The following is a 23,842-nucleotide window of genomic DNA, read 5'->3' on the forward strand; positions in this document are numbered from 1 at the left end:
CTATGTTACCTGGATGTGTGTCCACATGGGATATATTTGTGTCTGTTTTTCCCAGGTATTTGGCACGTGGATGTCTTGCTGACCTTGCTATGGATGGGATGGCTGTGTGCTATACCCCTTAGCTCCTGGATGGCACTCAGTCCACCCTTGCGGGGTGGAAGTGAGTGTATGTGCTTACTTACAAAGTCTGGAGATAATGAACCAAGGCCTCGCATTGCACAGTTGCTACTTGGCTTCCTGCTGGGAACCTAGGGTGCAGCGTTCTTATTGGGATACACATGCACTGATGCTTAGTGGAGCATTGCCGCGTGGGCAGCATAAAGGGGCATTTATGAACGGGAGCATCAGAGGAAGTGTCATAGCTGAGACCTGTATAGCCTTTCCATTATTACGGTTTAAGTCTTGACAGTATTTATCTGCAGTGACACTGTGGCCAGTGGAGACAGTGTCACTCCCACTTCCTCGTTCTTCCCCACATCCTGACCTGCAGCCGCGGTGCCCCGTAGGCATCGTCGAGTGTGCAGGCAGAGCTGCCTGTCTTTCAGTTTGTCCAGAAACAGCCCCCTTTGACTCAAGCTGGGAACCAGATGAGTCACCATTCTGTTTGCTTCACTGCAACTGTCATTTCACAAATGCCCCAAAGCTGGAAACTGCAAACTCCAGAGAGGGTGGCGACTTTCTTTGTGAGCTCTTCTGTTATCTCTTATCTCGTCTTTTATGTTTCTCTCTCCCTCTTCCCTTTCAGAATTATTTTCTCTTTAATTACTCTCTTTCTCTGTCCCTCCCTTCCTTCCTGCCTCCTGCTCACCTTTGATGACTACAGTGGCATCTGTAGTTGACAAGAGTTTTTGCTAACATCATGATGCATTCTCTCTACCTTTAATGCTACTTGATTGAAAGCATATACCCCCAATTAAAAATAAATGAGATGTGTATTATGTGTGTATTTTGCTGCATGTGTGTATGTGCGCGTCATGTGTGCCTGGTACCCTTGAGGTCAGAAGAGAGTATCAGACGCCCTGGAACAAGAGCTCCTGTGAGCTGCTATGTGGGTGTTGGGAACCAAACACGGGTTCCTCTGCAAGAGCGTCAGGTGCTGATGCCACCTCTCTAACATCTACCCCACTCTGTCTTGTTTATAAAGCACTTGTTGGGTCAGTGCTAGAAGCTGAGTACTACATCAAGTCATAGCCCTGACTCATTGTTATGATCTCACATCGTGGCATCCTGAGTACTACATCAAGTCATAGCCCTGACTCATTGGTAGGATCTCACATCGTGGCATCCTGGGCCTGCCCTCCAAATCCATTTCCCCCACCAAGTGGCCGCCACAACCACAGTAGGACCACAGTGTGACCACCTGCACTAGAACTTACTGGAATGGCTTCTAAGGGACTGTGACTTTTAGGGGCTGGAGGACCTGTAACTTGTAGGTACTGAGGCCTGTGTCTTCTAAGGCATTTGTTTACTGTAAGACTGTGGCAAAATGCATGTTGCTCTGATTAGAAATCCTACGTCCTACTAACCCTTTTAACCCTGAAGTTGTTCTGTAGCTGGAATACTGACGTTAAGGGCAGGTATCAGTAGGTAGGGTGGTGTAATCTAAGACTTTAAGTACTAGGGCTTTCAACCAGGAATCTTTTTTTCCTGATACCTGACACTGTGGCTCTTGACTGAGTCACCTGATTGATGACATGAGCATCATTGGGTGTTAAACACCTGGCCAGGGAAACAGGGCCTCTCTATGGATTCATTCAAGGGATGGCAGACAGATTGTCGAATTTTAATGAAGATGGGGTGGGTCCCTGCTGCTCAGCTGCTTTGGAGCATAGCAGTCCCAGTGTTAACTTCAGGGCTTGTTGGTTGGAAGTGTGCATGGGGTGGGTACCAGTGTTATACCCCACACTTGTCAAACCTCTAAGTCCAGTAGGACTAATATCAGCAGTAACTAGTTCCACTCAGACACCCCCATTCTCGTTCTTTGTCTAAGAAGGTCTTTGGCCAGTTTTAGAAGAGTCATCTTCTAAATTCTTTTGTAATACTTCCCCTGTCTCCATGCCTTGAAGGAAGGAGACTACTTTCCATGGTGTGTGTGTCTGTGTAGTACCAGATATGTATGGTTTCATTGAAATAGTTAAGAGCTTTTAAGACAAGCTCTGTGTGTACACTGGGCACCATTCACACCGAGTGATATATTCCCTCACGTGGCTGGATGTTTGACTCACTAGCCCTGGTGCTGGGGATCAGAAAACCACAGACCTGTTAACTAAGGTGGGATCAGTTACTAGGTTCAAACCCAGATACTGCCACTCCTCTGAGGACAACAGTTTGAATAGGATTATTTTAAATTATTCTAAAGTTTCTGGCAGTTTTAATTAAACTTTGGTGTGGGGTGGCCCTGTAGCCGCTTGTTACCTGGGTGATGGCCAGCTCGTAGGTCCTGGAGGCAGTCTGTCCAGCGTCCTCAGCAGCTCCCACGTCATTTCCTTCCAGGACACATCTCTTTCTTCCTAGGCAGGACCTGTGTTCGTGGCCTGTTCATTCCTTGGCTTTGCTGCTGAGCTATCCAGCAGGGGTGCCAATTCTTCCATTTAGCTGACTATTATATAGCCCTTAAAAGGGAAGGGTTTATTTTAGCTGGCTGCTATATTGATTGCTATAGGGACGTTTCTATTTTCACTGGCTGCTATATTGACTGGGAGAGGGAAAGGGGCCGTATTGCCGGGAGCTGTCATATTGACTGTTACAGAAAAGATCTGTATTTAAGCAGTACCAGTGCACTGGGATCTCCCAGGCAGGATATTAATGCTAATTCATCCGCTCACCCCCTGCCGTGAGTGTTATTTGTTTAAATCTGTAGATTCCCACAGCGCGTTTATATCCTCACTAGAGTGAGCTCCGTTCCCTGTAATTATTTAACATTATATGCTGATATAAATTGTAACAGTTAAAGAATGGTAATGAGTAGCCAAAAAAGAAAAAAAAGGGAAAGAAGAGAAAAAAGGAAACAGAAAAGCAGAAAAAAGAGGAGAAAATATATAAGATGGTGTGTGTGTGTGTGTGTGTGTGTGTGTGTGTGTGTGTGTGTGTGTGCGCGTGCCTGTGCCTGCGTGCATACATTCAGTGTGGGATATGGCAGGGTCAGGCTCTAAAAGCAGCAGCAAGCTTTTGGTTTCCTTTTTCCACTTCCAGCTGATAGGGACAGTGTTGTTCAGTCCAGCTAGTGTACACCTACATGTATGTGGAGATGTTCACATGGTGCACACGTGCTTACACCTTCCACCAGAAGGGGCTGTTGATGTGTTACACTCTACAGTGTTTGCACATGTGGATATCTATCTATCTATCTATCTATCTATCTATCTATCTATCTATCTATCTATCATCTATCTATCTATCTATCTATCTACCTATCTATCTATCTATCTATCTACCTATGGTCCAGGTAGGGTAAGCCATTTACCCTTTAGCAATTCAGCTTCATGAAAAGTAGCAGGTAGCTAGTTTTTCCTTCAAGCCCCACCCCATGGCCACACAGGAACTCTTTGCCTAAAACCCTGTTCCCCAGGGGCTGCCTCGGGGGGATGCCCAGCTGGGATTAAACTAATGGGCCATTGGGTGTCACTGTAGATCTACCGGCTATAGTTGAAAGTGATTTCTTTGCCAGGGGAACTGGATTTCTCAATAGAAACAAGCTTTTATTTCCCAAGTTGGAGATGTTGTGTTAGAGATGTTTGAGAGTTCTTTCAAAAAGTAGTTATTTTGTTTGCTTGATTTTGTTATGTTACGCTTCAAGCATGTTTATTGTTCTTGGAAATTGTGTGCTGATTGCAAGCTCTGTTTGGATGTAACCTGCAGTGCATCCAGATGAGGACTTCCGATGAGCAGAGGACCCGTCCTCTTAATGCATTCTAGAAGCCGAGTAGGAAGGAGGGCTGATTTGGGCTAGAACCTTCAAAAGGAGGAAGAAAATCATCTTTAGAAGCATGCTCCGGGCCAACGCTTGCCCCTCCCCTGCTGTGGAGGTGGGAATCACTCACTGAGAGAGCGCTGGCTGCACAGGAGCAGAGGAGTGAGCTGCTAGGCAGCATGGAGCCATGCCAGGCTTCACCACAATTCATACTGTGTCAGTTTAATAAATGCACTACTTAAATTATGAAATTACAAAAGAAAAAAGAGAATGCACTTATTCAGACTCTTAATACATTAAAAATAAGGCATTAAAACTCTGACTTTTTTTTTTTCTTCCAGAATCAATAATGAACAGGAAGGGTTGTAGACATTAACAGTCACGGACATCCAAACTCTTATACATAAATTATCTTAGAAAAAATGCACAGAAGACTTGAATAATGTAAATACATTAATGCATTTAATAATTTAAACATTAAAGCACAAGCAGGAATTTGAGGCAGAGGCAGATCTGAGGTAAGGGATTGGTCCTAGAGCATGTGTGTCCTAGGATCGATGGGTGATTTCCCCTTGAGACACCCTGGAAAGAGAGTGCCTGGCTGACTGGTGTGGCTTCCCATGCCAACAATCCCTGGACACTCCTGATCTCAGCGATTCCCAGCCCCTTAGTTTTTACACATCCCAACCTTCATTTTAGTTTTGTTTTCTCTGGTCTTCTGTTTTTACCTGTTTGACAGAAAATTAAATGCTTCTACTTCAAATAACTGTGAATCTATAGAATGCTTTGTTTGGAAAACCAAACCAAATTTAAAATTCTTTGGCTGTCTCTGACTGCTTGTGCTTTGGGAGTCAGGAGTCAGATAGATTTAGGGGCTGGGTGTAGTGGGAGTGCAGGAATGATGGCCCTGTTGGTCCCCGGGGCACTCGGCATAGCAGTGGCAAGTGACCCATGCTGGGAGGCAAAGAAGGTGTTGTGCAGGAAGAGTCAGTGCTCAGTGAGCGTGCTTTGCATTGGTGTGCCAGGCTGGCTGTTAGCTAGACCAATGGATGCCGTGTGCTTCTCCCTTCCAAAGCCGTGTTCACAGTGGCAGAAACTGACACGATTGCTGGACATCTTGTGCTCTGAGCTTTGTTTTAATCCTGGCACTATTTGTTCGTAGTTTCTAGCCTGGTTCTATATTGCGACCCTAGGTGAGAAGCCTCTGTATCCTAAGAATGTCTGTTTCCTTGTAGAAGAGGTGTGTTTATTTATTTGGTAAATAGTGGAAATGTTGCCTCAGTAGGGCCTGCTGTAGGACCATTGAGAAATGGAGATGGTAGGGACAGAACACAACCTATTTTCTTTTCTTTTTTCTTTTTCTTTTTTTTTTTTTTTTGGTTTTTCGAGACAGGGCTTCTCTGTGGCTTTGGAGGCTGTCCTGGAACTAGCTCTGTAGACCAGGCTGGTCTCGAAATCACAGAAATCTGCCTGCGTCTGCCTCCCAAGTGCTGGGATTAAAGGTGTGCGCCACCACCGCCTGTCCACAACCTATTTTAATTTTTTGCCAAACCTGTTGGATCTTCTACTGTCTCTCAAATCTTGAAACTTTACCTGGAATTGCTTTAATTTGGCCCAGACTTTGTCTCTTCTGGCATGTGTGGTGTTGTTTATTACTGTTTGCAGACCCTGTGAAGTCTGAAGACAGTGTGCTTTTCCTAGTTACAAGTCGCCTCCTAGCGTGTTTGGGAGAGGGGCTGTAGGCAGATCTGGCTCAACAGCAAGTCACACAGATGAGGAACAGGGCAGAGATGAGTGCGGGCAGAGCCCGGGCCTGTGGCTCTTGGGATATGCTCTGTCTTTGCCACACCTGGTGAACAGTGGAATTACCTCATGAGCCTTTCCCTGCCTGGTTTATATTAAGTTCTAGCCTGTTGTGTTTCCTTCTTTCAGGATATTTCAGAATCCAGGCTGCTCCCTCTGTGGCTGGTCTGGCCTTGAGCAGTGGTCCTCTCTCCAGCCTGCGGTTCACACTCACTCTGGCAGGGGGAAGAAAGCGAAAACACAGGAACACACAAACCAGGGAGAACCAGATTCTCTTTGGGTCTTGCTAGTCATGCCCTGCAGAGCTTTTTTCTCTTCTCTTGAGTTCCAAGAAATGTTTTATGGCCTTAAGCACACAGTTGTGTGTGTGTGTGTGTGTGTGTGTGAGAGAGAGAGAGAGAGAGAGAGAGAGAGAGAGAGAGAGAGAGAGAGAGAGAGAGAGAGAGAGAGAGAGAGAGAGAGATTGTGTTACCTTTGCTTCTGTTGGGTGCAGAGCAGAGTGCTGGCTGCCATTGGCAGCGATCACAATAGCACCAATAGGTCAGCTCACTGTGTGCATCTCATATGCAGATTTCCTTTGAGGAGAGAGGAGTCAGGTTCATTAATTAAAGGAGTCTAGCTCAAGAGGCCTGTAATTAGAGGTGCTAGAAATCAGAATTTGAGGGGATCTGTGCAGCTGCATTTGACACCGTGGGGGGGCAGGAGCGGTGCAGGCTATGGGCAAGACCACGGCTGAACCAGATCTGGGGGCTCCGCTTGCAGCAGGCTTCTCCGTTTCCTTTGTATTCTTGGCATCTTTCTGTTGACGTGTTGATGATGAAGTTTGCATTGACAGGCTAGTCTAGTAGAGGGCAAGGAGGGCAGAAAGGATTTTTCTAGACGAGGTATTTTGCCTTTGGAGCAGGGATGTTTTCCCAGGATGTAGTATGTAGTTCTTGAAAAACTTAAATGTCACTGGGCGTTGGTGGCACACGCCTTTAATCCCAGCACTCGGGGGGCAGAAGCAGGCGGATCTCTGTGAGTTTGATGCCAGCCTGGTCTACAGAGTGAGTTCCAGGACAGTCTCCAAAACAATACAGAAAAACCCTGTCTCGAAAAACAAAACAAAACAAAAAAAAAAAACAAAAACAAAACAAAAAAAAAAAGAAAAAGAAAAAGAAAGAAAGAAAGGAAGGAAAAGTTAAAGTGTTGGTGATGTGAGTAAGAGCAGCAGGGAGGAGAAACGGTTGGCTGTATTTACAGGGATGTACATCTCAGACTGGAGCTGGACTCCAGACCCTTTCTCCTGTTACTGTTCACCTGTCACGATGAGGCAGGGCCTCCTTCCCTCAGGAGCCCATGGCCTCCAACTTGTGATCTTCCCACCTTGCCTTCCTCCTGAGTAGCCAGGAGTGCAGGCAGCTGCCACCAGGAGTGAGCAGCATCGGGGTTCTAGGGTCTGCGTTCCTGCTTTCTTCTTCACAATAGCGCTCCTTGCTGTGTCATGCCACTATTAACATGGGCTTCTGTGGGAAGTCCTGACCTGTTTCTCCTTCATTTCTTCATTTCGTCATCGGTGATCTTTGGCTTTGGGTACTTTTTCTGCTTTAAAAACAACAGCATCACCCCTCCTTTGCTTGATTTAGTGACACTTTGTGTTCATTATTAAAAACGTTCATTTCTAATTTGTATCTTTTTTAATTTACCTGGCTACTCTGGGATGTGGCCAAGAGCCAGGAGAGTTCCAATGAGCGGGATAGAGGGGCTCCTTCCCATCTCCTCAGGAATGGGAGAAGGAGGTAGTGGTGGGCGGGTGCATTCTGAAGACCTGTGTGGTCAGGCGCCACCTGCCACCTAAGATTGTGGGCCCCACCGCACAGGCACCTCCTTCTGTCTTCTTGGTGTGTGTCCTTTGGGGTATTTGTAAACACCGCCCTGGTTTACAGACCCTGTCTTCTGTAAACGACAATGACTGTGTAGTTTAAGGGCAGTCCTCTACCTCTTCTTACGGTCTCTGTGTGTACATAGTGGGGACTCAGTGAACCCTTCACTGTGGACAGAGCACGACTCTCAGAGACTCTGCAGTTACCATATGCAGATGCGATTCAATTAGATTGAAACCTCCTCTATTTAGCAGAGTGGTTTCGTGAAATAAATAATTTTTGAAGAAAGGCCACTGCATGTAACAAAGTTGTTTATTAGGTGAAGACCTGCTGCCATAGTACTCCCTGCCCCCCCACCTCTTGCCCGAAATGATGATTCCCAAGCAGGCGGCATCTTGGGGGCTCTTCACAGAAGAAACGCCGCTCCGTCACTTCCCCGGCACAGAAATTTCATCCTTGATTTACAGTGCTCAGCTTGTTAGTGCCAATGAAGGGAGATGGTGTGAAGGTCCCTGTGTCCGCTTTGTCCTCTGGGGGAGAAAGGATCCGACTTGTGTTTGTTCATGTGCCTGTCACAGCAGTGCCGGGAGTCGGCCACACTCGTGTCCTCCCTTCTCCATACTCCAACTGCATGCCATCTGATGGGGTGGGCGGGGGCAAGGCTGAGAGCCTAGTCAGAATTTCAGAAGTAGTGAGGGGCTCCCCCTGCACTCCCTTTTCCTAGCTTCCCCTTCTCAGCCCCGCCACGACACACAGGCAGATAATGCATTGACTAGATCATCCTATTAGACGCATCCCAACGCGGGAAGCTGCTGTGCTCTGCCGGTTCTTTAGTGCATATGGGTGGTGCCGCACTAAGTGGTCGTGGCAGAGGCCAGTGAGCGCTGGGGAAAGCACAGAGTGCTCTCGGGAAGAGAGAGTGCTTAAAAGGGAGAGGGGCAGCCAGGTGCCAGGCTTGAAAGCACCTGGTGAAGATACTTGGACTTTCAGGGCTGTGATCATGGGCTCTGAGTCTCGGGGAATGGTGCTCTAGGTGTATAATAGGCTACCCGATTACAAAGACATTTTGAAGGCCACTTAGTCCTAGGCCAGCCTGTGCATTAGGTGCACTAATCCTTTGCCGTGGCGCTGGACTGCGATTGGAAATTGGAAATGTGCATGCAGGGTGTTGTGTTTCAGCTGGGTCGTTGGGTGTTTCTACACGATGGTGCTCTATGTGGCTTGCTCTCAGCTATCCTAGGTTGCCTTACTTGGGCGGGGAGGGGGTCTTCTGTCCACCAATGACTTTTAAAAGTAATTTTTCTATTAATCTCATGATCATTTTTCTTATCTTTGTGGTTTGAAATATTAATGTGCAGATAAATATAGTAGTAACATGTCAAATCCTTGGGCCTGCCATGTTGGAGCAGGACGAAATACCTAATTGCATCAAAAGCCCTCTAAGTTCATGTATGTGGGGCCCATCAAGCTGACAGCATCCAGACAGCATCTGCCGTTATCAAATCACTCACGGGTCCAGCTAATTAAAATAGAGCTTCATTTTTCTGAACCATTGTTTGGCAGGAATTCGAAACGGGTCTAACCCAATTTCTGCGTGTCTATGAGCCTTTATTATATCAGAGGTACTTTTCTGTAAATGTACAGGGCAGCATTAAATGAATTGATCCACACAGTAGCACTGTGGACACACTGGACTTGCTAATGATCTCTTTTCCGTCCTCTGCTTTCCAGACATTCTCCCGAAAGCTTCTGTTCTCTCTCTAGTTCTGCTCTCTCATTTCTTTTAGTTAAAAAAATCAAACTTTTAGCCTCAGTTTTTTTCTTTGAAAAAAGGGAAAAATGTTTCCTTAATGAATCTAGTGTTTTGCAAGCAACCCGAGTGTTTCTGCATACAGCCCTGGTGTTTTGCACACAGCCCGAGTGTTTCTGCATACAGCCCTGGTGTTTTGCACACAGCCCGAGTGTTTCTGCACACAGCCCTAGTGTTTTGCACACAGCCCGAGTGTTTTTTGCGTACTTCCCCTTCCTTTATCTTCTCTTACTGTCTCTGCTTTTCTTTTTTCTTTTTTCTTTTTTCTTTTTTCTTTTTTTTTTTTCCGAGACAGGGTTTCTCTGTGGCTTTGGAGGCTGTCCTGGAACTCCCTTGGTAGTCCAGGCTGGTCTCGAACTCACAGAGATCCGCCTGCCTCTGCCTCCCGAGTGCTGGGATTAAAGGCGTGCGCCACCAACGCCCGGCCCTGTCTCTGCTTTTCTTGCGGCTGGTTTGCCCTCCTTGTTTCTTGCTGTTTCCTGTTCCTGTCTTTCTCCTTATCACTTCTTCCTTTTACGTGTCCAGCCTTTTCTTTCCCCAAAACCTTTCTCCCTTCTCTCTGCCTCCTGCCATCCTTCTACTGCAGGGTTTTGTGCCTTTGTCTCTCCAGGAGCATAGGTTAGGTGCCTGCAGAGGGGATGATGCCACTCAGCTTTCTATCTATGTTAGCTTAGGTGCATATCTACCCTACTCTGTAGTCTAATTATCTTGCTTTGAAGATGAAAGTGCTGTAGGATGCTAACTAATTGATCCCTGTAACCTGGGCAGCCTCTGAAGCAGCAGCAGCTCCATTTTACAGATGCGGAAACTGGGTAGGTGGGTGACTCCGAAAGGTCACTGAAGAAGTTGGTGGCTGAAGTAAATCTGGGCATCTTTGGCTTTGATTCTTTATTACCATCTTAGGGGAGTCTACTTCTCTCTGCTCGAGTCCTGTATTTAAGGTGAGATTGAGGATCCTGTCCTTTCTCCCTTCTCTGTGGACTTGAAACCTTCTGGAGTTCATTTGCAGTCTTCAGATGTTAAATGAATTTCTAGGTAATTCCTGGGAAAGAAGAATGCCAAACCACTTTCAGGCTGGTAAAAACCCTGTCCATTATAGTCTCAAAGCAGAGGCGTTCACTCTGAGTCCAGCAGCTTCCAGTAAATGTGCCCGCGTCACACTTGCTGGCCCCAGTGATCAGAGCGTTGTAGGAAACGCTGCCATGTTTGATTGAAATTACCCATTTTGGAATGACGTGTGTATGAAGTGGTCTCTCGCTTGCTTTCCTGTGGCCTTTGTTACTGCTAATGCGTCCTGACATCACAGGTGTAGCCTTGGCTCTCCAGAAAGGGCTTGGCTCCTGTCATCAAGCCAAAGAGCAGAATTCTCCAAAACTTTGACCCAGTGAGACCAGTGGTCCCTGTGGCTACTAAGCAGAGAGGATGTGCTCATTTTTCTCCTTGGGTTTCAAAATGTGGGCCAGGAAATAATGCTCCATATAGTGAAAGGACTGGTGGATGACAGGGTCAGGAAAGTGGAATTTAAATTGTTTTTAAGGAGGCCTGAGGACCCAGCGCTGTGTACTCATCTGTAATCCCAGAGCCTGAAGGCTGAGGTGGGTGGATGGGAGTGTGTGTGTGGATCTGAGGTTGGCGGCCAGCCTGGGCTGCACAGGGAGGACTCCACACAGAAAAGAGGGGAAGGGGAAAGGCTCCTGACGGTGAGTCAACAGGCTCTTGAGGGAGTAAGGAAATGAGTTCCTGCCCACTGTCAGTGTTTAAGTAGAGCTTTGCTGGTCGTTTGTCATGGTTATTGAAGAGAGGGGTCCTTGATCGTGAGTGGGACCCGGTGGCCTCACATTGCCTTTTCCTCTTCGCTTTCTCTAGATTATGACAGAGCAGCATCTTGTTTGCAGTGTTTGCTTTTCTACGTGCCTGTCATACTGTGCTGCCCCAGTGAATGTTTGGTAACTGTAAAACTCTTCTTGTTCAATTCAGAAAACCAGTGTCTGTTGTCACCCCTCCCTCCATTCGCCCCAGTCATTCTGGATAACTGTACCTTCTCAGTGAGACCCACATGAAACCAGAAAACCAAACTCTCTACCACTTCTGGCCAGGGATGATTGCAAATGGATCATATATGTTCCTGCTGTCTTAAGCTTGGTATCTAGGATTTAGTTTAATCCTGATGATTTTAGATGTGTTGTAAGCATGGGCCTGTTTGCTTGTTGAAATGCAGATGTGTTTTGTACTGCCCCCTGCTCTGAGTGGTTCACCATACTAAATGACCCTGAAACAGTAACTTTTAAACCCTTTTGTTTGCTTTTCATGGATGTTCCTCTCTTGAGTTTGCTGTCATCCGTTTTCTGCTGTGTGTCTGTTCTCTAGGTGGCCTTGTACTTGTTAACTCGGTAACCAAGCTTTTATTAGAATAAACAGTACACAGTGTCAAGAATGCTTTTCTCTGAGGAAAAAGATGGATTCTCCACATCTTTTGTGCCACTTCTTTCTTCCCCTTCCTGTTCCCACCCATCCATCCTCCAATCGGTTCTGTCTGTCTGTCTATATCTGTCTGTCTGTCTATATCTATCTATCTATCTATCTATCTATCTATCTATCTATCTATCTATCTATCTATCTATCTATCTATCTATCATCCATCCATCCATCTATTTAAGACAGGGTTTCTCTATCTAGCCCTGACTGTTCTGGAACTCACTCGGTAGACCAGGCCTCTGAGAGATCCTCCTATCTCTGCCTCCTGAGTGCTGGGATTAAAGATGTGTGCCACCACAACTCGATAGATTTTTTTTTCTTCAAAAGGAAAAAGTTGGGTCTTGTCCCTAATTTCTCCTTTTTTAATTTTTAAAATTTATTTTTTGATCCATGTATGTGCATACACACACCTAACCTCCATCCTTCCCTCATTCTCTCCTTCCCCCCTTTCTTTTTCCTTCCCTTTCCCTCTCTGTCTTTCTCGTATGCCTTTGAAATGCCTGTGTAGATTCAGGGTATGTTGGACAGTTGTAGACTGTTTCTGTTCCGCCTAAACCCACTGCTCTTCAGTCCCAAATAAACACACAGAGGCTCATATTAATTACAAACTGTTTGGCTCATGGCTTAGGATTCTTACTGGCTAGCTGTCTCTTATTTATTAACCCGTAACTATTAATCTGTGTGTTTCTACATGGTCTTATCTTACCGGAGAATGCCTGGTCATCCTATCTTCCTGGTGGCTACATGGCGTCTCTCTTGAGGCTTCTCTCTGCCTCCTCACCCCAGAATTCTCCTTCTCTGATAGCCCCACCCATACTTCCTGCCTGGCTACTGGCCAATCCGTGTTTTATTCATCAACCAATAAGAGAAACATATATTAACAGCATACAGAACATTCCCCATCAGACAATGGGGACAATCTCAGGCACTGGTCCTCACCTTACATCTGGTTTGAGGCAGAATCTCTCTTGGCACTGCATGCTCCAAGCCAATAGGCCCATGAGCTTTCAGGGACTTGTGTCTCTGCTGTAGTGTGCTGGGATTTCAGATACCTGCTGTTATGTCTGGATTTATATTGTATGAAGGTTCGTACTTCGACCCCCATGCCTGTGCAGCAGCACCTCGCCCACTAAGCCCTTGTCCAAACTGCCTTTGTCCTAAGACTACACCCCTGGCTGAGGCAGGTGTCTTAGACTACCTACGGAGATTGACTTAGAAAGGGGAAAAAAAAACAAAACAAAACGAACTCCACACCTTTAATCCCAGCACTTGGGAGGCAGAGGCCGGTGGATCTCTGAATTCAAGGCCAGCCTGGTCTACAGAGTGAGTTCCAGGACAGCAGCCTCCAAAACAATACAGAGAAACCCTGTCTCAAAAAACAGAGGTGTGCAGGGTGGGAGGGTGGGGGGTGGAGAAGACAAAGATGTCCTAGCAAGGGGCCATGTGAAGGACTCCGTCATGACACAGAGATGCGAGGGTCTTGGTTTTACAGCACACTGGTGTCAGTTGGACACTGCACTCAGCTTTCTTAAGACCTGACTTGCCTCTGTCCTGCAGCACCATTAGCTTTTGTTCCCTGACTATTTTGAGCAGACTGTGTATAAATAAGGAAATGTAGACCCTTGTGTAAAGTTTAAAAAAAAATCACAGAGAAATGCTTTGCTGTCTGGTGAGCAGGTTGAGGCTTCTGTTTGTGGCTGTGGCTGTGTTTGCACTCAAGGCTGATTTTGATATTGTAGGAGCTTTAATCCTTTTAAATTTACAAGAAATGCTGTTTCCTTTTAGTTACAAAAAAAAAAAAAAGTCAGAGAGCATTTGATTTGAGGAACCAAAAGTCTAGAAAATGTATCCGGGAGTCCTCGTCAATTTGAGGCATAATGAAATATAAAAAATACTCAATAAAAGCTCCTTTATTACTTTAACTGTTTAAATGTGGAGTTTTTAGCCATCAGGTTAATGTTTTGGTATCATTTTTTGATTTGATTGTGAGCACTTTTCCAGGTAGCTCGGCCACTCGAGCGCTAATCAGATTCCCCCAGATGAGTGGTGCTAGCTGCAGACTGACATCACTGCGTTCTTGCTTCAGCATTATTTTATTTGTCTTTCCTGTAAAAGTTAATAACTCCATGTCCACGTGTTCAAACAGGCAGGAAGAGAGAAGGCATAGCAAGCGAAAGGCGATGAGCAGGGTTTCAGGGAACTTGCTGAGCTACAAGAACCTAATTTGAGGAGGTTTCAGGGACTTTTGTGAATTTTCAAGTACCTTACTCTATAAAGAGCTGTGAGGAATCAAGATGACCGCAGAGCAGGGTGATAACTCATAATTCTTTGGCTAACAGAAGTGAACTTCCGTCTGTTCCCTACGCAGAGCTGGAAGGAGTTTGAAATGAGTTACCATTGATTTTGAGAAGGATACTCAATAAAGTTGGCTCTCTTAATGGTGAGAACTGTGTAAAGCCAGCAGTAATGCTATGTGTATTGCATGCTCGTCTGGTCTGCCCTAAATGCCCAGGGCTGGCAAGAGCATCAGACTAACATACAAGGGCTCCTCCATCTTCCTCTGAGGGGGAGGTACAGTCCTGTGGCCAACATGGCTCTGGTGTTTAGTAGGCCTTTGTGGATTTTTTTTTTTTTCAGACAAGGTCTTGCTATATAGTCCTGGCTGTCCTGGAACTCACAGATGCTCCTGCCTCTGCCTCCCAAGTGCTGGGACTAAAGGCGTGCGCCACCATGAGCTGCCGCCGCTGCCACCACCTCTTCCTCAGCCACTGCTGCCACAGCTGCTGCCACCACCACCACCACCTCCTCCTCCTCCTCCTCCTCCTCCTCCTCCTCCTCCTCCTCCTCCTCCTCCTCCTCCTCCTCCTCCTCCTCCTCCTCCTCCTCCTCCTCCTCTCCTCCTCCATATGTGTGCGTTTCTTAATAGCTGGAGTTGTCAATAACAGAGTGTTTAGGATGTCTGGGGGAAGGTTGCTGAATTGTTCCAAACCCTGAGAACTGTTACTGTGTATGACAGACTTCCTTGCTGAGTTGAAGGTTTCTAAATTGAAGTCATTAGAAGAGCTGCTTGAGGTTTTTATAATTTGTGCCTCTGTACTAAAGATGCGCCTGTGGCACAGGGCTGACGCTTGTGCAGTCCTCACTTTAGCATGGCATCTGCATGGGCACCAGAGACCCCTATGTTTTGGATATTTTACACGGGACTCTTTTTTTTGGGGGGGGGGTTGAGACAGGGTTTCTCTGTGAGGCTCTGTAGACCAGGCTGGCCTCGAACTCACAGAGATCCGCCTGCCTCTGCCTCCCCAGTGCTGGGATTAAAGGCGTGCGCCGCCACCGCCAGGCTTGCTTGGGACTCTTACTTAGGACGTTGTCTCCGGACACGGACTTGAATTAGGAACCCTATTGTTAGAATGTCTGACCTGGCCATGAACTTGTTCCATGTGGATGTGAGGTACATCTGATGGCTGCCACCCCACTTCCTGCTAGAGTTGTTTCCAGTGGAGAACCCGTTTTTGCTCAGTGTCTAAGCCCGTGTGTCTGCTGAGGAGGGTGACTTTCCCCCAACAGGAGCTGCTCATAGCCCACCATTTGAGTAGAACATTTCCAATCCCTGTCACTTTACTGTCTACTCTGCTATGGAAGTCATACTTCTGCTTTCCCCCCTTGGGCTGTGAAATTCTCTAGAGTAACAGCAGAATTAGGACTTGGTGGTCTTGTGTTAGCCATGGGTCTGCTGCTTCTTGGTGAACCTGAAGGTGATCTTTAGCTATCCAGATTTGTCATTTCTAATTCTTGCTGTCCTTAATTAATTTCTCATTAATTCATTTAATGCATAGAACGTTTTGCCTGCATGTTTGTCTGTGTACCACTTGTGGGCCCAGTGCCTGCAGATGCCAAAAGAGTGTTGGAGCCCTTGGAACCAGAGTGCAGACAGGTGTGAGCCACGCTGTGGATGCTAGGAACTGAATCCAGTCCTCTGGAGGGACAAGTGCTGAGCATCTCTCAAGCCCCAGATTCCTGGGACTTAAGCTATTTATAGGCTGTGGCTGGTCCTTTTTTTTGTATTCACATTTATTTGTTAACATTTAGTCTTTTCCCCCCTTAGATATCAGTCAGAGGTCCCGGTTAACGACTCCTCAAAAGGTATTTAGTTCATCCCGACATTCAGCACATGCCTGTAATCCCAGTTTCTTGGGAGACTGAGAGAGGAAGGTTGTAAATTCTGGACCTGTCTAGGCTACACAGACAAACAAAACAAAACAAAAAACAAAACCCATTTTATTTTTGTGCCGTGTGTGATGTAGACAAAGATCCCTGGTGCAGAGAGTCTCTTCCTTGGTGCCCACGAGCCTGCCTCGCCCTGTGGTCAGAAGGTGTCGCGCCCTCCAGAGGGAGCGCTTACTCTGTACACCACCTGGTAGTCGGTTAGTCTGTGTCTAGCCCCAGTAATAACTTAACGTTTAAGGTTCCCACTCTCAGGGATACAGCCTTTCTTCGTCCCCACTGCGACCATCCCACAGCTCAGTCATGCATGACAGGAGAGGACTTGGTCGGGTCCAGACTTCAACAGTAGCGGAAGCTGAAACAGTGCTCCATCTGCAAAGCTCCCCAGCTCCCCAGCTCCCAAGCTCCCCAGTGTAGCATATGCCGATCCAGCCAGCAGGAGAGAGAAAGAGGGCCTGGGACTGCATGCTACATATTTTTAGTGTTGGAGTCACCAGTGACCAGCACTGGGTGAGCTCATGGTTCTCCTAAGGAGCATCTTGGACACTGAGTCATTACATTCCTTTGGAGTGATTCGACTCAACAGCTTGACACCTTCATTAATTTTACAACACCAAGCCTAGGTGTTTTCTGCTCCCTCCTTTAATAGTGCAGGGAGTTAGAGGAATATTGCAATTGTAAAAGCGGGGCACTGGGAGAAGAGCACTCAAGGAGCGATCGAGAAACCGTGCTGGGCTTTGAGCTCCCGCTCTTCTTGGTGCTGCCTAGGACCAAGTGCCCAGCTCTCTGGGCCACTCTCCTCTGGCACACAGACCTTTCATTCCTGCTCCTGGCCTGCTAGCTAGCCGCAACTCCGGCTCGCAGCAGCTCTTTGCCTTGTCTGCTGAGGTCACTGCTACCGTGATCCGTGTATAATGGCACTACCCTCCTCTTTTCAGTACGGAGGCTATTACAGTTTCTTCTCTAGACAGGACTTCAAACAGTCTGCTGCCAGTTGGATTTCAAAGCCAAGGAAAAGGCAAATGTCATCCTTTTTTTCTCCCCTCTTTGGGTAACTGCTTTGTTGGCTGCATCAAAAATTAGAGGGGTTGCTGTGGAAATTCAGGTGGGGATGTGTGGGGACAAGGCATTTAAATTTGCTTTTCTTTCTGCCTAGAGAAGAAAATCCTTTTCCTTCTCAACCTTTCCTAAAAAGGAGCTTTGATCTTCTCAGCCCAGAGGCTGGGGTTTTCATTTCCTCTATAGCGAGCTTGTGTGTTTCACTCCTGCGTGACGACAGTGTTCAGTGACTGCAGCATTCACAGCCCTGCCTCGTGGCCGCCTGGCTCCTCTGTCTGCGCTCCAGCTCCCTCTGTGCTGTCAGTTGGCCCAGAGTCCTGCTGAGCAGAAAAGCAGAAAGCCCTCTCTCCCTGAGAGCACTGCTGCCGGGTACTAAGTAGCATGTGGTATTTTAAGACCAGGTTACCACCACATACTTCTCTGGAAGAACTACTCCTGTAAAGCAACAAAACAGTGGCATTCGGTCGAGTCACTTATGCAGTATTTTTAACTAGGGCCAAGGAAAAATGTAGATGACAGAGATATTTCACTTTGAAAGGTAGTTTTTGCGCATGTGAAGTTGCCACTTTTCATAGAGGCTTTTACTTCATATATCAATGTTTTAAGAGAGACTAGGGTCAATAATGCATGCTTTAGAATTCCCTAAATACAGATTTACACAATAGCCCCTAAAATATATTGTGTTGTATCATGTCAACTCTCTGCGCTTCTTCCAGAGGCATTTTATTTCCTTAATGTGAAAAACAAAAGGACCAAGGAAAATGAAACAAAGGAGATTAGGGCTCACCAGCATACTTACTACAGGGTTGTAACCCACATCAACAATAGGAAGGACACAGTGACCACAGCCAGGAAATTCCAACCGAAAGAGAGACTTCTTCCTTTAACCCTTTGAGCACCAGGACCCTGGATGGTCGGTCAGCCCTTCCTCGGTACAAGGCTGGATAAGTTCAGCTCACTGCCCTTAGTTTGTGAACTTCAGGGATACTCTCCTTCTCTGTTCTCCTCTTAATATAAGTTAAACATAAATGTGTGCACCCATGCTTGCATTCACACACTTGTGTGCTAATTTGTAGATAAATGGACTAAAAAGTACCTCTCGATTTTGTAGCCCTCAGAGAAGGGGAAAGAATTAAAACACACACACACACACACACACACACACACACACACACACACACACACACACACACACACACACACACACCAAACCCAAAACCCTGTCACTGTCATCTGTTCATTTTTAATGAGCAATTTTTTAAATAAAAGAGGAAAATGAATAGGTGTTGAACCAGCCCGTGATATGTAAATGCCAACTAGTAATTACCTAAAACCTCAATTTTCATTCTGTTTCATCTTGCAAAACATTTCATTTTCCCTGAGTGAAAACACTTAATTTGGGCTGTGTGAGTTGGCCGAGCGGCCACCTCTGGCCTGCGCCTCCGCTGGCTCCGGCTAGGGGGCGCTTTGGCTCTGGGCTTCGGTTCCGGACTGCATGCCCACCTCAAGGTTATTCCCCTCTTGCCACTCCAGTGGTTTTGCTCCGAATGTGCTCTGGCGCTCCTCCCCTCCCCCAGTCTGGTTTGGGGAGCCTGTTCCTCCTTGTCCTTGCAGCAAATCGTATTGAATTTTGGCTGAGCGAGCCTTCCTCTGCATATTAACTTTCCCTCCTGTACCTGGCTGTGAGACCCTTAGCTTTTCTGCATTGAATTTCACACCCGGGCAGTGGCTTCTGGAAGCTCCTGTCTTCCTTTGAGCTCCTGCCATGCACGCTGTCTCTGTTTTTGTTTATCGATGTGGCTCTTCATTCTGCCCATTGAAGTTCCCACACATTTGCTCTCTTGGTACACTTCCTCTGTCCCAACATTCCCTTTTTTTTTCAGGCTTGTAGACTTTCCTTCTGCTTTGACTTAAGGTCTGTTACCTTTTGGATGTGTTCCTACAGTGGCTTGTGGTTGCCCCTGCTTATTCCCTTCTCTCCCCAGCCTGTGCCCTGCCTAGAAAGAGAGTGCAGGATTGAGAAAGAACAGAGATCTAGACACTACACTGTAGATCAGAGAGGAATCTGGGTGCAGGAGACCAGAATTATGTTGTCCTAGGACCCTGGATCCGAGTGTGCTCTGCCTGGAATCTCAAGGCGCACAGCCTCTTTAGTGAGATATATGGCTTCATAATTAGCCCGTTGCATTTTTTCACGAGTGCTAGCATCAGCGTTCTGCGATGTGTTTCTCTGATTAACAGCTGCTTTGCAACTATTTCCTTGTGCCACCGATGACCATATTTGTCAAGGAACTCCTGACAGAGTACTGATTTCTTACTAAAACGCAGCATTTCCGCTTCATGAGGGCTCTCTCTTCAGCACTGCCTGGCTTTTAAAGTCAGCCCTTGTTAAGACTGAAGCTGGCTTTGGTCTAGTGCCTGTTAACAGGATGTCTGCTTTAACGCTGGAGTGAGGAGCCTTTCGCAGGCAATTTAATCTGGTGAGCAGTGCGGGAGCAATGGGCACTGCGGTGGGTTCCAGGCCCGTGTGCTGGCCACTTTCCCTGCCCGCAAGGTGCCATCTCCCTTGGTTACAAAGGACTGGACGTTGGTTGCTAAGGTCATCGATTTTTGAATTTTTTTAATACTTTAAACTGACTAGTGAATGCTCACATTTTAGGAGGTAAATGTGTGCATTGTACACAGGAATGCTGGGATTGGTGTCACTCCAAGGGAGTGTCACCAGAGACAGTGATTGCATCAGGGTTTCCATGTCAGGTACCAAGTGCTAAAACTCCCTGGAACCCCAGGTTTGTTTTTAGGCAGGCTGTGTTCTCCTGTCCCCTCAAGCAGAAAACAGTGCGAAGATCACAGTGTGTAGGTCTTTTGTAGCAGAATGACAAACACTTGAGAGTGTCTCTCCAGTGAAGACTGTCAGGACCCTGGGTTCTTCCTGGCGGGCTTGTTTACCTCACACTGTTTAGCATGCAGTCACAGATCACAGGAAATGCACGATACTGAGTTCCATTCTGTTTGAAGCTGCGGATCCTGGTCTCCCTCCCATACAGACCTTGCTCAGCTGGCCAGTTACCTTGAATCTACAGGTATTTTACGGTCTGAAACCTCCCCCACTTCCTCCCCAAGTCATTGTCAGGGACTCCAGTGTAACCACGGTTACAGGACTGCAGAGAAGAGAATTTAGTCTTCTTCAGTTTTTTTTTTTCTTTTTTGGTTTTGTTTTTTGTTTTTTCCCCTGTAGCTTTAAAGGGATAAACAGTGAAATTACAAGCTTCCCTAAAATCATGGAATCTGTGACTGGCAGAGTTATTCTGTTTTGCTTGTTGGGACAATTGGGGAGATGAGAAACTTTGGTTCTGATTCTTGTTTGTTTGTTTTGAGTTCATGCTTAAGCTTAAAATTGAGTTAGCTACTGCCAATTTGGGGTACACTCATTAAGAACTCAGTCAGTCTAAGGTGAGGAGTAGACTCACTCCATAGCAAGTGACTCAACAATGGCACCAGGAGATTTGCACCAGAATTCTCCGTGGCTCGCTGCACTCCCACAACATCTGCAATAAAGTTCCCATCTCCGTTTCACATCTTCGGCCTGAATCTATGTAATTTAGTTGTGTGCAAATATAACCCATGAGTAGTCACATTCCTCTTCTAATTAGAAAGCCAAGTGGTAATGCAGGATAGGCTGCAGGCATGCCATCATCGAACCCAACAAAAGCGTGCCGTGTGGGACTTTTGCAGAGGGAGAAGTCAGCTGAGTTGTTTCATGAAGTTAATGAAAAGTGTCCAACGATAGCTGGTGGAAGGCCCAAACTGAGCACCTTGGCCGTTAATTCAGTGGGCAGAGATCTTTGCATTATGGGTAAGGAGTTTTGGGAAATCTTTTACCATCAATGCATGAATCATGGGGCTATAAAATTCTAGATTGGACGAGTCTTTTACCTTCCTTCAGTGTGCTAGTGTCTTGTGGGGAGGGAGAAGAGTGAAGAGTGGCTGGAGAAATAATTAGTGAAAGGAGAGAGGTTTTCGTGTGTTCACGCTTACGCATAGCTGCTATCTGGGTATCTTTCTTATTCAGCACATTATGTTGAGGCTATTAGTCTGGGTGCTTTATATTTTTGCATCTAGCGTAGTGATATCGGTGCTGTTAAATATGTGATTTGCCTGTCGCCTGCATTTTCAGACAAAGATCAAGGGGAACATAAACAAGCCTCAAAAACACTTTATGTAGGTGTTTGGCAGTATTATTTTATATGACTTGAAATTAGTGAGTGGAAACTTTAAAAGAAATTGTTCATATTTTTGCAAGTTTGAAGTGTGCCGGGACTTTGTCAAATTCCCGTTAAAATAAATACGTCAATTTCATCTCCCTTCCAAATTCATTTATCTTGCTTTTTTAGAAGGTGTTTTCTACTTTACCTGATGTTTAAATTGGATTCGCTCGTTTATGCTGTTCTTTGCTATATCCCCCACGTTTTTCTTAAATGAATTACTAATGACAGAGCACTCCATCATTCCCTCTCTGCAGCCACTTTAAGGAAAGCATGGTGATCTAAACCTTTTAACCTATTAAAGATGATTTTTCCCAATTGAATCAGACCCACCACAGGTGTAATAACTAATCATTTAAACTACACCTGCTATTATGTATTTTTAAGCCATTATGCGTGTTGGATAGATGATAATTCATGTTTATTGCATTGTCCGATGGATCCGTTTTGCCTACACTAGGCTGATTAATGTATTTAAAGAAATAAGAGATGCAATTTTAAAAAAAAAATTGATGGAATGCGCCAAGCACTGCATTGAGTGCACCATTAAACCCATCAGAACTTTGCTCTCTGACCAGAAATGCATATACCAAGGACTGTATTAAAAGAGCAAGGTGAAACCTGGGCGTTTTAGTGGTGAGGTTCTGTCTTCTTTCTCTGTCACAGGGAATTTTGGAAGGATGCAGGAAGGCTTTCTCTTTGTATGGGTGAACGATAGGACTGTGCGGTTCACGTCTCCCGCCCAAGACCTGTCCATCCACATTTCCTGTGATGCCTGGTCCACACAGCACAGCCACAAAGGCTGCCATTTTCCAGCGTGTAGAAGGTGCCTGATTTTCTCAGGTGAAGACAATTACACCTGAGCCATTTGTGCAGTGCAGATTGGTGTTGACCCTAGAGGGCCTGTGATGTGTACTTATCCCTTCTCTTTCTGGGGCATAGCACCCCAGCCTCCCCCTCCCCTTTCCCTTCCCTCTTCCCACCCCCCTTCCTTCTTCCCACCCCCCTTTCTCCTGTGTCTCCTTTGGACTTTTCTTGTTTCTCCTTTTTGTCCTTCCTCTGTACCCTCTCCCCAGTCTCTTCATCATAATGTTGTAGAGGTTTGTTAGATTTTTCTTCCAGTGTAACCTGAGGTGATCTACTTGAGAGGTAAATATCAGTTTTGGTGTTCTACAAGCTCCCACGCTGAATTTTCCGTAGCTTAGAACCGTGGTTGTCCTGCAGTTTGCATTGTTAGTGGGATCATCACCTGTAGGGAGGTGGGCTTGGCTCTCAAGATCCCTAGTGTCTCTGGAGTGACAGGTCTAGCTCTGGAGGGTCAGGATGCTGAGCCTGGCCTTTAAGGAGAGGCCCGGGGAAGCCTCCCACTGAGGGTTTGTTAGGATCTTTCTTTCTTCCTGATCTGCCTTCATTTCGTTTGCTCCTGGGAACACTGGTGTCAGGGCATGATGTGCCACCTGAGCACTGCTCACAGCTACAGCCCTTGCTCTCCAAGTCTTGGCTCAGAGTGACCCTAGTCCAGGATCACAGGATGCCCTTACTTCTGGCCCCTGAGAAGTGAGCTGCATTGGCCTTACCTGACAGGAGGCCGTGCTTTTCCTTTGGTTTTGATGAGGTGAACAGTGCCAGTCATTCCTAAGTAGCCCCTGGACTACTGGAACATCTTGGCACTCACTGCCCTGTAGGACCATGTTTGCTGTGGATAGCAGCAGTCAGGCCATGTAAACAGGACGAGCCTTGCATGTGCTGAGTGTAGGGGCGTCTACCCCCTATCTATTTGTGTATATGAGGATTTAATAAGTAATATTCAGACCAGTCGTAGGGAGATATCCTGTCAATTTGTTTGGCTTTGCCCTTTGAAGGCTCATCAGAATTCAGCTTCACCACATTGGAGGGACCAGTGTGGCCAGCCGTGTGTCTTCTTTACAAACCCCTTCAGCTCTAGTACTTAGCCAGGTACTAGATAGGGAGCATCGTCTCTTCCCTGCCATTCCTTACTGTGTAGTTGGGAGGCAGCCTGAGCATGAGAAGACAGTCTAATTATGTCTTCAATTATATGGTACACACTACAGCACCGAGCAACTAACGAGAGCGCGGGAAGATCGGAAAGGCAAGGCCTCACTGACGTCGGGAAAGCGCTGGGGAGTCAGAACAGGCTGTGCGTGTCTCTGACCTGTGCGTGCGTGTGCGCGTGTGTGCGCGTGTGCACTTGCACAGTGCTGTGTTTGGTGTGTTGTGTAATGTGTTCACAGGTAGAGATGGCGAAGGGAAGCCTTCCCAGAATGAGGCTGTGGACGGCAGAAGGGGACAGTAAGAGTGGCTGAAGCAGCAGCCTGAACCAGGAAGACGGGAGAAGTTCAGTGCAGGTCCTGAAAGCTAAACAAAGAGGGTGCGATTTGTTCCTCTCAGAAACAGGAAGCCAGTGAGGACAGGA

The 23,842-nt window shown here is 46.5% G+C and overlaps 1 protein-coding gene across 3 annotated transcripts in view; it reads left to right on the forward strand.

Annotated features, from left to right (window-relative positions):
* Positions 1–23,842, forward strand: part of Pex14 (peroxisomal biogenesis factor 14) — a 146,703-nt gene that overhangs the window by 37,918 nt on the left and 84,943 nt on the right. The window lies entirely within an intron of this gene.

This window comes from Mesocricetus auratus, unplaced genomic scaffold (genome assembly GCF_017639785.1).
Source record: "Mesocricetus auratus isolate SY011 unplaced genomic scaffold, BCM_Maur_2.0 Super-Scaffold_100042, whole genome shotgun sequence".
Taxonomy (NCBI): Eukaryota; Metazoa; Chordata; class Mammalia; order Rodentia; family Cricetidae; genus Mesocricetus; species Mesocricetus auratus.